The 14,850-nt window shown below is 42.7% G+C and overlaps 1 protein-coding gene across 1 annotated transcript in view; it reads right to left on the bottom strand.

The window, feature by feature from the left end:
• The window catches only part of LOC147207779 (talin-2), an 80,006-nt gene that overhangs the window by 53,735 nt on the left and 11,421 nt on the right, over positions 1-14,850 (bottom strand). Inside the window, exon 2 of the mRNA XM_086107299.1 lies at positions 4,059-4,113. The gene's annotated coding sequence lies outside the window, so the exon portion shown is untranslated. The remainder of the gene's footprint in view (positions 1-4,058; positions 4,114-14,850) is intronic.

Here is a 14,850-nt window from a genome sequence, read left to right as displayed (position 1 = left end):
TGCAGCAGGCAAACAGTTGTTAACCACTCCGTCTGAACTAACACAGATTCAACATTCACCACCATCCTTCCCGTCTCTTTCTGTATTTTCCCCCATCATTTCACTGGGAAGGACAGGAAATCGAATCAGTGAAGCCTCTTGAGCACAGGAGGAAATCAGCTTGAGATTTAAATGCAAACTGCAGTCCATCTTTTTGGCACATTTGTCAATAGCAGGCCAAATTTTAAAACCAAAAGTATCATGCATAATGTAAACATCTGCCAAGTCACATACACCTCAAAATCGGCCATTTGCAGACACACTATGTAAACATGTGTCGCTTGACATACAGTACATAGACATGAGGCTCTATTTTTGTAGATAGGCGCTCATGCTCGCGGCAAACCTGACAATTTGGTGACCAAAAGTAGACTAGACCCTGCGACCAGATAAAAGCAGGTCTAAGTTGTGGCGCAGGTGCTGTAACATGATGAAAGAGGTTTGGTGTAGCGTGATTTTTGGTGGATCACACACAGATGCACGATCGGTGGTGGAACATACTGTAGATAAAAATCTATTTGCCCAATCACATACACATTATCAAAATCTGTCTGTCCGTTCAAATATGATACACATCTAATGTGTCTAGACTTGTCGACACTCCTGCCCGCTAAAAATTTGCCCATTCACAAACACGCATCAAAACATGTTCAGACACAAAATATCAAAATCTGTTTGCCCATTCACATATACTCTTAATCGTTAACTTTGACAACTTTCTGACACAAAATTCTACCAAACAATTCTGGCGTAAACACTTCAACTTTTTGTGTTTGATGAAACAATGATAAATAGAGATTTGGACTGCACTTCTTAAGCACTGAACAGGAAATCAACCAATTAATCAATATCTAAATAAATAAAATATACATACATGTAAAAATAAAATCTACCATCCAACCATTTTTTTCCTCACAAGGGTAGCCTTGGTGTTTGTAAATTACATTCTACTACATTTTGAATCTGATTATTTGCTCAACCCGAGGACACATCCAATGGGAGCCTCTGTCCATTCGAACGCAATGTCAAATGTGTTTTGCAATTCACATACACAATGTCAAAAATGGGATAGGAAAGTATGTATGTCTTCTCTACGGTGGAAACGACAATCATGAAATGTGTTCATGCAGTCATTCGGATCAGTGTTGGTTAACAAAGTAAATCAGATGTTAATACTTGTTTTATAGGAGTGCGTGCATATGGCAACCCTCACGTCACATATGTAGGTCAGTACAAGAATGAGTAACAAAGCAAACACAAATAATTGTTCTCATTTGTTGACTTAAGGGAGTGACTTGCAAACGCGCATGTGTAGCAAGACAAACGCATCATATCAAGTGCAACGTTGATGTAACGTCGCGCTATTGTGCTCCGCTATGCTCACAAGGGTAGCCAATGGAAAAGGACGCTTAAACAGACACCATCTTGGAAAGTGACAAGATTGGATGGTGGAAACGAGAGTGGAAGGAGGAAGACCTGAGGGAATGTGAAGTCAAGCCTTCACTTTTATGGAGCTCTGTTAGCGGTGGTTGTTTTAAAGTGCTCTATAAAGACAGTTGAGTTGAGTTAAACGCCAATAGAGGACATGTAACTGTGAACAAGCTTTTCAGGTCACGCAAACAACTTACAATAGAGATTAATAATGTGCCATGCCCCCCCCCCAAAAAAAAAAACGACATAAGCTGCAAGATTTGTCAACTTTTATTGTAATGCTGACATTGTGTCTCTGTTAGGTTTAATTAACAATGAGCTCAGATGCAGATCTAGCCTGATCCGTTTACTTAGGAGGAACAAGGAATGCTTTTCTACATGGACATGTTTGGGGGGAAAAAACAGTCACAGAGAAGTTGAACAATGTGTGCCAACTTGTGATTTTGGAGGTCCAAAAAAAGTGGACGTGTGGAGTTAAAAAAAAAAAAAAAAGTTACAGACAAGGCTGCCATGCGGGCCAATGCTTGTCATTCACAAGACGTCGACAGTACCCGAAAGAGCAGGTGATTCACTAAACGGGAGTCTGCCGGTCACGTAACAGCTAAGGATAGTCTCAAAAGTCAGACGGTTACCCGATCTAGCGACTCATCTGCCGTCGAGGTGTCCTTGCAGCACTGGTAATTGCTCCCAGTGAGCAAGACTTTCTGCTTCAGTGTCAGCTTGTCAGTGAGGATCTGGAGAAATATCTCCATTCGTAGAAAGCAGTTTTTTACTCAAGGAATTATTATCCTCAATCAAAAATACACATGCCCCCCGGCCCAAAAAAAAAAAAGAAAGAAATCTAAGCCTACTTCTAGCCAATAAAGACATTGAGTGAACTCATGCATCGTAACGGACAGCCATTTGACTTTTTATCTCACGCACCCCTGGGGAGAGTTGCTTTGGACGCCTGCTGAGCTGAAGTGTTATGAGATTCAATGGCGAGATTTGGAGACACATTATGTGGTGCTTATTTTCCCCTATTGCCCAAATTGAACAACAGGAGGGCTGCCCCCCCAATACAGTTCCACTGTAATGTGCATCAACAAGAAACGAGCCGTGGTTAAACAATTCAATCGAGGAATATCAAACCCTAATTAGGTCCTTGTCCGACCTTTACGAGCAGGACAAAAAATTAAAAGGCGCTGGGGGGGGGGGGGGGGGGTGTTGTCAGCATTGATGGCACGTCACATCAAAAGGATTGTACATTTACTGCAACCACTCCTGAGTGCTTAAGGCTCAGATCTGATGAGGGGCGTCCACGCAGTGAAGCCGACGGGACAAACGTGTGTTAGGTCAGCTCATTAAAAAGACTGCAAAGTGAAGATGCGCCGCTGGAACGCCAACCCCATCTGCGCTGGAGAACCAGATGCGGCCGCTTAATTGGCCTGTGAAAAGCACCTTGCCGAGTCAGCTTATGCAGGCATGCCAGGGGGGTGACGATAGTCAAACACTCTCGGACTTAATTTTAGAGGTAAAATGAGTCGAGACTATTGAGGGAGACCTAGACAGACTTAAAGATGAGTTAATTTTCTTGCAAGAAACAACAACAACAACCATGCAACAGCAGCTGCATACCTTACTTGTCGGAGCTTTTTTTTTTTTTTTTTTATCCCTGCGCAAAGTCACAACCCATTATCTTCACGAAACATGAACTATGCACTCTGACTACCAGTGTTCTCTCTTAATGCAGGAAAAGGCTTTTGTCTGACTTCATCATCCTCTGATTTAATCAAACAGGACCAATGCCCTCAACCCCAAATCAACAGTCTAATCAGTCATTCGTCAGTATTTAAGCAAGTCACATTATTTAGGATTAGTACAGACACTCATCTATGTTTGTATTGATTTTCCATCACGTCATCACCAAATAAAAACCGAAATAATACACATGATGCGGGGTGATACCTCCATTGGGAATCTCGAGACCAGGACAGTAGAGTTAGAGCATGTAAACGCCACAAGGGTGGGCCGGAGATGAGATTCAAAGCCAGAACTTCACAACTGTGAGGCAGACGCGCTAACCACCTGGCAGACACACCGTTAACATTTTTCAAAGAATTAGAGACCCAAAAGGGCACCCTGTAACCTGATAACATGATAAGATGTCCACTGTAGTAACCGCTGTCCCTGAAAGGGTTAACCAAAGTTGGACATGGGTGATTTCTACCTGACAGTGACGATATATTTTTCAATTAATGCAAGATTGGGAACTAATGATCAACACATACAAATAGAAGGCAAATACTGTAAGTGTAGACTGTTCACATGAAGACCATCTGCTGTAAATACACCACCACATTTAGCAAAAAATAAAAATGCACTCTCTTGCACTGTCAAAACAAGCTAATACAATAATCATAAAGTGGAACTATAATGGGCTTGAGAAACCATTTGCAAAAAAAAAAAAAAACCCCAAAAAACAAAAGTGACATTCAAAGAGTAGTTTCACTGGAGAAATGTTTTAATTCACAGCAATTAGCTTCATGTTACCATCCATTCATGCATCCCATCTGCGGCGATGTCACGTGCTAACATGCAAAACTTACCTTATCGCTGAAACGGAAAAGGCCGCCTTTCTTCCTCGTGCGCTGATCTTCACAGCTGAAACGACACACAGTGGACTTTGAGATATCGACCCGCATACGACTAGCCGTTAAACGTGCAATTGGAATGCAAACTCTTCAGTGAAGTGACATTTCATGACAATTAACAGCGGCGTAATTGAGTGACGCTGTGTTACCGCTCACTACAAAAACAGGTCGATGCAAATACAGTAGGAGGTTCTCCATGAGCAAAAGCTTACCCACCCCAAAAAAAACTGTCCCGTCGTGTTCCAATGGTGTGATATTGGACTAAAGGGCATGGTGAAAATAAATGTGGGCGGCATTGACATTGTTCTGCCGTCACCTCCTCGTGCGATGCATTGGCAGTTAATGGATTGGCATTCTGTTCTCTGTGCAAAAAAATCTTTTTAAATAACATTTAATAAGGGATGGTTATCTAGATAGCAGCCCGGGAGTCCAGTGGTTAGCGCGTCGGCTTCACAGTGCAGAGGTACCGGGTTCGATTCCAGCTCCGGCCTCCCTGTGTGGAGTTTGCATGTTCTCCCCGGGCCTGCGTGGGTTTTCTCCGGGTGCTCCGGTTTCCTCCCACATTCCAAAAACATGCATGGCAGGCTGATTGGATGCTCTAAATTGTCCCTAGGTGTGAGTGTGGGCGTGGATGGTTGTTCGTCTCTGTGTGCCCTGCGATTGGCTGGCAACTGATTCAGGGTGTCCCCCGCCTACTGCCCGGAGACGGCTGGGATAGGCTCCAGCACCCCCCGCGACCCTAGTGAGGATCAAGCGGTTCGGAAAATGGATGGATGGATGGATGGATGGGTTATCTAGATAAGTATTTGGACGCCTGGCTATTCCATCAAAATGTGTTACCAGTCAATACAAAAAAAGTATCGGTACATCATTTTGGTTGATGCATGCAGCTTCAACTTCTGTGATTAAAAGAAGTACCAAAAACCAAAAAAAAAACCCCAGCTAAATATTTTAGCGTTATTAAATTAAATTTTTTTTGAAAAATGGAAATATATCTGTGCTGTCTTGGATTTTTTTATGTTAATGGGGTGTCCAAAATGCAGACATCCTATTAATTACATACTGCATATTTTTTTTAAACAATTATGACATTAGGCTCAATTAGGCTCAAATAAATAAATAAATCACCATCTACTTTACAAAAGTACACTTTCACTCATCTTACCCTTTAATTTGGTATTATTGTTATGAATGATATTGATTGTGATTGTCTTTTCATTATACTAGCATTGAAACATAAACAAAAACGGATAAAAAAAATTGTGCAGAATACATGAAACACCGGATTTCCTCATCCACTAATGATGAACATACATTCTTGATTGACTTGATTTTTCTTTTTGGGTTTTTTTTTTCTCCTAAAATTAGTCTCAAAATTACCGTTTTGTAGCAGCTACAAACTGATTGTGACAAAAGAAAACTACGTTCAGTTAAATGGCTACGCCGGTGTTAATGTACCGTAACTAAAAAATTTTATTTTTACAGCCAACTTTTTCAAGTGGCGGATTTTTAGGGGTTTAAGCGTGTGGAGCAGCAGCATGAAGACAAGGATAATTGGAATATCCAATTTTGTGCAGACCCCTGAGGAAGCAGCTGCGGGCAGACGGTTTATGACATTGGGCCGTAGGTGACAAACGGCTCTGTACATGCTGCAGACTAATGGAGGACAAGAGAGATGCTCTCAAGGTGACCCAAAGGAAAAATGAAAACGGGCTGGTATAATCAATGATGCAAAGCGCCACACCGCGGCACTCGTTTGTTTTACAAAACGTGCAGTGGGATTCATTTTCTTTTCATGATGCATGGTCTCTCATCTGACGAGGCTTCCAAATCACATTACAGAGGTTCAGATAAGAACAGCTGCATGCAATGACACCGTGCTGCTAACCGCTAAGCCCGCCTCCTCTCGACTGGGCTCGGGGTTAACGTACGCCATCATCCCAAGTGTCACTTACTCACAGGAAGCAGGCTCACGTTTCCTACAGCCACTGACTCACTTTTGAGGTCGAATGGTGGTGGTGTTCCCCAGAATGTGTGTGAAACTGCCACATGATGTTGAACGAATGAGGGAAAAAAATGTGTTTCAGTGTACATTAGCGGTGTGACATTTCTTTGTATATGATGCAGGATTGCAAAGGGCAGGAAAATGTCTGGACAATTTCCGTGGGAACTTAAAGTGGGGAATTTTTGGATGTATTTCGATTTGTACAATAATGAATATAGATATTTTGTTTTGTCCTCAGCGTGAAGCGGACGTCCATGCAAAATAGATAGCTCCTTGCATACATGCGAGGGGATTAATGTATCTTTTTTTTCCACTTCATTTGAGTAGCGGCATGTCAGAATGCTTATTCAGGCTGAATTCATTTTTTTTGTTTAAATGGAGTTTGCATGTTCTCCCCGTGCCTGTGTGGGTTTTCTCCGGGTACTCCGGTTTCCTCCCACATTCCAAAAACGTGCATTGCAGGCTAATGGAACATTATAATATGATAAAACTAATGAAACTTCAAAATATTAAGAGAAAGAATTTTCTCTTACTAAAGTTGTAACATTAGCACAAAAGAGTTTTTAAAATGTGCCAGACTGCAAGAAAAAAGTCGGAATATGCTTCTTAGAAAATTCCGTTCCAATATGATGAGAAAAAAAAAGTTTGGAGAATGAAGCCACAATAATACGAGAAGTTGAGAATTTTAAGTTATTATGTTCCGGGAAAAACAACTAGCAATTTTATGAAAATAAAGTTGGAATTTAACATGAATATAACATAATGGGGCGGCCCGGAAGTCTGGTGGTTAGCGCGTTGATCTCACAGTGCAGAGGTACCGGGTTCAATTCCAGCTCCGGCCTCCCTGTGTGGAGTTTGCATGTTCTCCCCGGGCCTGCGTGGGTTTTGTCCGGGTACTCCGGTTTCCTCCCACATTCCAAAAACATGCATGGCAGGCTGACTGAACACTCTAAATATTCCCTAGGTGCGAGTGTGAGCGCGGATGGTTGATCGTCTCTGTGTGCCCTGCGATTGGCTGGCAACCGGTTCAGGGTGTCCCCCGCCGAACTGCCTGAAGACGGCTGGGATAGGCTCCTGCACCTCCGCAACCCTTGTGAGGATGAGCGGATCGGAAAATGAAGGAATGAATGAATAAAAACAATGTGTGAGTAAAATCTGACTCTTACAAGAAATGCGGCATACTTTTTACACGAATACCTTTGTCATATTATGAAAGGAAAGATACAAAATCAAACTGTCTCAAGAGCCTAGTCTGAATCTAATGAGTTATGTGAGATGCGCTCGTTAATGTCTTCTTAACAAGCCTTGGAGATGGTCACCTGAGGATCAAAGCTACATTAAAGTAAAAAGGAATCCCTGGAATATGCAGACCACTTTGTGATGGAGAAACACTAATCCCGCTCCCTTTTGCCTTTAGGAAAATCAATGTGAGCATTCCACACAAAAAGAGAGAGAGAAAGAGAGCCAGAGAGAGAAAGAGAGCAAGAGAGAGAAACAGCAAAAGCTTATCTTGAGCAACTTCACAGACATTTTGGATATCTGAAGGAGTTTGCTTCCCAGGGCAAAACGCTGAGTTGAGGAATCAAGTGGCGGCGGCAAATCAAAGTGAACAACCAGCAGAAGGTTGATCACAATGAAATGAAATGACGGGGAACACGGGTGATCTCCATAAGTGCGGAGCAGGGGTTCGTGCAAGAAAGTCAAATATGCCGCTTGGGAATTCATTGTGTAGACAATCTCTGCGAGAGCTCAGACAACATGGTGCCCCCTTTTGCAAAAATAAATTGGAACATGTCCACCCGCTATGTGTGTGAGGGGGAGTATGTCTGGGTCAAGGTGGGGCTCAGCATCTTGGCACCGTCACGTTTATTTGAAAACATGACCGCAATTCATCACTGACAGGCTCGGAGACCAGCTTTCAGGGAACATAACATAAGAAAATGACGTTTTAATGTTGTATTTAAACCACCCCCCACCCCCAAAAAAAAGAAAAAATGTAAAAATCCTAAGATCCAAAATCTTTAAACCCCTCTTCACAAGTTCTGATAAAAACCGTGTGGCAAAGTTCACCACCTACACTAGCACAAAATACACTACTGTCGAGCAAAATCCTCCACGTGTCAACCTTTTCCATTCATTTGGACCTCCGTCCAACAGAGCCTCATCTATGCAAATCTGATTTGTTAGGTCGCTATTTTGTCCTTTTTCCGAGAGTTGAGGACATCTGGAGTGCAGCTGTTGCTATGCATCAAATGCTACACATTCTTACACACACACACACACACACACACACACACACACACACACACACACACACACACACACACACACACACACACACACACACTTGCAACATAATGGACTCAGCAGCAGAGGTTAATGGGTCAGGAGTCTTGTGTCCAAGCACACCATTTAATCTGCGCGAGCTACAGACGAGCTGTGGTAATCAAACACCAACACAAGTAGAATGCTTTCACTAAAATAGGCAGCGATGCCAACACACACACACACACACACACACACACACACACACACACTCATGTCGCTTCTATACAAGGCAACCAACCATTCGACACTCTCTTGGGACAGCAGAGATTCTCACTGATTAGTGCTGCCCTTGCAGAGGAAGTGTGTGTGTGTGTGGGGGGGGGGGGGGGCACGCGTGCACTAATTCAATTACAGCCTCCCAATTCCTGTTCAGTCCAATTCCACGAATGGAATCAAACGCGGACAGAAAATCCGAATGAGGACTTGCTTGCATTGGCATTTGATGAAATGTATTTGAGAATACGAAAATCCCACGAAGAATTTGAGAAATTATGAAACTTTTTTTTTAGATCGTTCAATCACGACAACTTTTTAAAATATTAAATCTTGACACTCTTATCGGCACCGTGATAGTAGTCCTCCCTAGCAAACCAACATAAACATGTACAGTATGTGTACAAGAATGTGTGTTAATTTGAATATTATTTTGGCGCTTCAAGTGCCATTGTTTATGCTGTTTGTATTGTCTATATTGTTTATACTGTTTAGATTGCATATTATATCTTTTATACAGTGTAGCTGCTATCTTCTCAGCTGTGTGTTTAATGCACAGCATGTTTGCATGCATATTTGCACTGAGGATTGAGAGAAACAAATTTCATCTATGCTGCATGTCACATGTAAGCATATTTGACAATAAAGTGGAAGTTGAACCTTGAACCTTGATTTACATAATACAAAAATCCCACAAACAAATGTGACAGAATTTGGTGATCATCTTTTTTGATTGTTTGTAACACTTTCATCTGATTCCCACACACTGATAAATGTGTGTATAAGTTTGTCTTGACAGCAAACGCACACTGCTGGAATTCTAATGACAGATATTAAAACGCTGCACACTCTTTGCAGCACTTTGCTTTTCTTTACAACATGAAAGCTGTAAATACCCCCCGCCCCAAAAAAGGCTAAATAGACAACGCAATATAAAAGGAGAATTAGAAAGGATGATTTCTAGCCTCAAAGCAAATCCGAACCACTATTAAAGAGTCATTTCTTTCTAAAGGACTCCTCCTGTGAGGATATATTACATTGGCAATGTTCCAGCATCACAATAATAAATAAAATGAAGAATCACAGGCATCACCATATGAGAAAGGCTGCATGGGAAACAAAACAAATGAGTTTTACAGATCAAAATAAATCGCTGTTGAATAGGATGGATTAAGTCTGCAGACATGTTTGCCTCCAAAGACCAACAGCAAGACAAATCAACCGCTCACAACAGATGCTGCAAGAGAAATCTCTAGTCCCTTTTTTTTTTCTTACCAGCACCCATTTGTGAAAAAAATGGCATTTTGCAATGTCTGCCCCTGAAATGTTCTACTAAATAAAAGCTAGGAAGACAGTGATCGTTTTTCCACAATGTAGTGCGGGAAAGTGCAAAAACCATCCCGCACTGAATTCTAAACGAGACGCGTGAACAAAACACCAACAATGAAGGAGAATGGGCTCTCTTGTAATTGCTTTTGAGATCCATTATTCCTCAAACTAGACCTTTTGGTTTTATGGATGGTTCAATCGTGTTTTTCAAAAGTCGGGGCATTTTATTATCGATCAAGGCAGACCAGAACAATCGGGATCAAATCCATCTTCAGGACTTGATGACAGGAGGACCACAGATCCTTCCTTGTTCCGGTGGCAGCACAAGCTCACTTCTGCACATACACGAAACAACCAAGCAGCTCCATCCATCCAAATGAATCAAGCAGCATACACAGAGGGATCGTTTCACTCGACCGGGTCCGCTGCTTAAAGCCGAGCAGACCTTCCCTCATGAACTGCCCACCTAATCTTCTTTTGCATCTCAGCAGTGCAGAAACGAGAGTCCTCTAATCCGCCAGACAGCTGCGAGTTAGCGGACAGTCGGCCAGCAGCCACGTCAAAATTCCAATTTGGTGAGCAGCTCGACATTGGCACACATTTCAATTAGGATAAACACTCTTATCGTTTTCCATTAGCAGTGGTTGCGAAAGAGCCTTTCTGGGGGCTGCGTGCAACAGCAGTGCATTTACGCTTCGAAGACACCCGGGCCACTGTCCCGCCATTTCCCTTCTAAGCATGTGGGATAAGTCTCAATGTAGTTGTAATTGGGCGTAAAAGCACTTTGGGCTTGATATACTAAGATCCCAAAAAGCAGACACTAAATTGCATTAATGTAAAATGTTTAAAAGAGACGTTTGCACTTGATGTAGATCTTAAAGTTTTCATCATGGAATATTTGGGTGAACAATGCAAGCGCACAATGAAGTTTGAAGTGATGGAATCGGAAGTGTTAGTGGATGAGAAACAAACCAGGTATCTGAGAAGAAGATTATGGGGACAGTTTTGCAGCTGGAACGCATCCGATTGGTGGGGGGTGGTGGTGTTCATATTTTACCGCTCAAAAAAACGTGTACGCATGAACGCTCGTGTGCATGCAAACACGCATCCGCACACATGCACACGCACACACACACACACACATCCGGTCAGTTAGCTTTAGCTAGTCAGTAGCACCCTGGCTTTAATATTAATTCATTAGCATGCCAAAACTGTGCTTGTCTTTTTGCAATTCAAAAAGGACTGCGGTAGCTACTGTCTGACCACCAGTTGCGTTTCCTAGCTAGAATGTCAGCCAACTCGTACCTAACAATGTAAACAGTGCCCCGTGCTCAAATGCATCATAAATGAGACCTGGTAATTATAATAATGGGTTGATATTGAGTGGTAGAAGTTAAGCTACAGTATGTGCCATGTATGCTTGTTTAAGAAAGGCAAGGCTACTCACTCACTACTCCATGTGATGGGAAGACTGTGCACACACATGCTCAACTTGCCTCACTGAGAACAGGTGGTAAGGATTGTGTGTTTCAAACCATTTTTGTGAGCTATTGAGCTATAATCACTCTGTCTCAAAGAAATGCAGAGTTGTCATTGGTTATATGACATGACACCTTCTTGTGACTGGCTCCTTAGATAATTTGACAAAACCCAATCAGGACTTAGCGCTGTACCACGATGACTGCTTGTTGGGAACATGGCTATACTGGATCCAAAATGGAGATTGTAGGAACAAGAGCAGGTCAGAGCCAATGGGCACTTTTCTCTCCTTCAGCTACCAACTGGAGTGTTTCACTCAAGTGGCCACTTCAAACTAAAAACTTGAGAAGCTGAAACTCTCAAGTGCTTCGTTAGTCCATTGTGGGCAAATGAAACAAGGGGCTCATTCTCCACCGATGAAAAAATGTTGATGCTATAACATACCTACTGTTGCAAAAGACCCACTCCAACTTTTAAGGCAGGTGCTTGTCTACGCTGTACCTCAGGAGACACTGGAGAAAATGACCATAACAACATGAGAGGTACACCACCTTTCGGTTGCCGTGAGGCCTTTTGCGTCTGAACAATCCAGCTCAAACCAATCCCCAGTTCTTCCATCGTGGCAGCTACCAAAATGAAAGGCTGTCAGCTTTATTGTATGGAGCAGCTCCCACTTCACCTCGCAAACTTGAAATACTCAGCTTTGTTTCACACGTCACCTGTTACAACAGCCAGGGACAGGAAATATACCTGCTTTAGTGTAAGAGCTGGGAGATCATTTGCAGAGGATTTAAATAGCAAATGAGTGACGTTTGCATTTAAAGGAACAAGTTGGACAATACGGAATATGAGCCAACGCAGGACACAACAGGAGCTGTCAGGACAGCACGCCAGAGGCGGATCATCTTCGAGAGGTGTGGCAGCAGCTGCCAACCAATACAATGGTGACTGGCCTTGGATTTAACAGAATGGTCTGACATTGTCTTTGGTGCTCCAAGCAATTTATTTGAATTGTAAAGTGTCCCGGTAAAAAGTGACTTCTCCATCAATGGCTATTGCTTCTGAGACTTTTCAGAAAATAATCTTTGGGCTTCTGATAGGTGAAATTCAAAAGCAAACGCCAGTCCGTAAATTTAAAAAATATTAACGTACATGCAAAACATATACAAGAAAGCCAGCCTTTGACAAGTTTATTATGATGATACTAGTGCAGCGTGTTCTACCCGAGACAAATTCCTTGTGTGTTCTACATACTTGGCCAATACAGATGAATGTGATTCTGATTCTGATATATTCTCAAATATTAGCCCTTCTGGAATAAATATATGCATTCATTCTACAGTACTCTCAGGAAAATAAAAAATCTAATATATCACAGGTGGTGCTATGAGGAGGCTGTAATGAAACACTCTGATATCGGACACCACCAGAAGTCCTGGTAGACGTACTTAAGACAAGACAAAGTGCTTTGAGGGAAGGCATCCAAATGCAAAGCAAAATTTTACTCAAGGGTTCAAAGAGAAAGTACCGGCTGCATGTGGTGGGGAGCTTTTTGGAGCAAATGCTAAGTGGCGTATGGTTGTTGTCGCAGGCAAAAACCATAAGTGACTTGCTAGCACTCTGGGATTCTTTGAAAATTCAGTCCTGAATCTAGTTTTACTTAGCAACACAATTTTTTTCCAGCATGTCTATCATGGGGCTATAGTGGGTCCAAAGTTGTTCATGAGACAGACGACCAACACATTGACTGCCTTTTTTAGGGTCTTTAAAATGCCTGAAAACGCACCAATTTTTCTACATGCACACCTAATGAAATAAAAATCCCATAAAATGTCACTCAGTAGTACCCTCTGGAAAGTTTTTTTTTGGGGGGGGGGGGGGGGAATATCACGCAATGGTGCCAGATTGACACAAAATTTGGTCTCAAAGACCCATGTCCAAAACTGATGAGGAAGTCAGCCATTTTGGTTTGATGGTGTCATTTTGGGTTCATTGAAGGGTTGTGAAGCTTTTTATTTGCCTACACCATCAGCATGGTGTCAAGGTTTTTGATAATTTTGCCAGTTTAACATTTAAAAAGAGGTTAGCCGGACCCTTTATGAACTCATTCACTCCCAAAGACGTTTTTGAACGTCTTTTCAGACTTGGTCTAGAATTGGCTGGTACTGAATGAGTTTTCATATAATTTTTTTGATTTTTTTAAGACTTCAGCCTTCACCATCATTCCCTTTGACCTGTCACCAGCCATGATGCTTGTTTGTTTGCAGTGATACTGTATGTGTTTTTTTCTACCTATTCTGCTACTGGAGACCAGATATTTCTTTGGGTTCAAAGTATCGACCTGTGTTATTCATTCCATGGCAAGCCGAGCACGCTAACTTGTTGAGTTGAGGCTCGGCAGGGTTCCCCGCTACACTGTCGTAAAGGTTATTGAAAATGACACACAGTCATAGTGAACATTCCGTCCATCAGTTTAGGAGATGTCGTCCATTAGTCCGATATTTGTGTACAGCTTCACTGCCTGGCTAAGCACACCCTGCGTCTTTTAATGCGGCCAACTGGTTTGAAGGTTAAGTATCCACATGCTTTGCAAGCCACGTGGCGGAATGGAGATAGGTTTGGGAAGTTGGGGGGGGCTGACTTGATTGGCAGAAAAAGAAAGTCTGATGAGCTGAAGAGGGAAGCGAGAGAGTGAAAGCGACAGAGAGAGCAGGCTGCTGCTGCTGCTGCTTTCCTGCTTGGTCAGCAAATTGGAAAAGCAGCACCGGAGGGACGGGGAGAGCAGACATACACGCGTGCTGGAGAATGGTAGAAATACTGCAGTCTATACGTCCTTTTAAACCTCGAGGAGAAAGAAAAGGAAAAAGGCAATAATCAACAGTGTACTCAACACTATTAGGTATCCCAGAAGCAGGGACCCACATTTATAATCCATCCATCCATTCATTTTCCGAACCGCTTGATCCTCATTAGGGTCGCGGGGGGTGCTGGAGCCTATCCCAGCTGTCTTCGGGCAGTAGGCGGGGGACACCCTGAATCGGTTGCCAGCCAATCGCAGGGCACACAGAGACGAACAACCATCCACGCTCACATTCACACCTAGGGACAATTTAGAGCGTTCAATCAGCCTGCCATGCATGTTTTTGGAATGTGGGAGGAAACCGGAGTACCCGGAGAAAACCCACGCAGGCCCGGGGAGAACATGCAAACTCCACACAGGGAGGCCTGAGCTGGAACTGAACCCGGTACCTCTGCACTGTGAAGTCGACGTGCTAACCACTGGACAACCGGGCCGCCCCACATTTATAATCTAAACTCTAATATTGTTCCATTACTTTATTCCCAACAGTTTACTGTTCTCATTTCATTGAATTTCTTTTGGATGATTTCATC

This window comes from Hippocampus guttulatus, chromosome 3 (assembly GCF_054856545.1).
Source record: "Hippocampus guttulatus isolate MCC_2025c chromosome 3, RoL_Hgut_1.0, whole genome shotgun sequence".
In the NCBI taxonomy this organism is placed as follows: domain Eukaryota; kingdom Metazoa; phylum Chordata; class Actinopteri; order Syngnathiformes; family Syngnathidae; genus Hippocampus; species Hippocampus guttulatus.
Note: the sequence above shows the minus strand (reverse complement) of the source record. Positions and strands in the feature narration are given on the sequence as shown.